This window comes from Trachymyrmex cornetzi, unplaced genomic scaffold (genome assembly GCF_001594075.2).
Source record: "Trachymyrmex cornetzi isolate Tcor2-1 unplaced genomic scaffold, Tcor1.1 scaffold532, whole genome shotgun sequence".
Classification (NCBI taxonomy): domain Eukaryota; kingdom Metazoa; phylum Arthropoda; class Insecta; order Hymenoptera; family Formicidae; genus Trachymyrmex; species Trachymyrmex cornetzi.
The window spans coordinates 190,637-190,842 of NW_017299842.1; positions in this window are offsets into that span (position 1 = coordinate 190,637).

Consider the following 206-nt stretch of genomic DNA (forward strand, 5'->3'; position numbering starts at 1 on the left):
GTATTTCGTTCTGCAATTCAAGAATGTAAATTCTATCGATTCTGGTTTGGCAACATCGCCGATGCGGCGAGAAAGCACGATTCCTTCTCTAAACAACTATACTGATATATATTTCTATATATACAAAAATATATTATTATTATGGCGTTTCCACCTGATAATATATATTGCTGGTTTACACAATAATTCAATCCATTTCTGTAGTT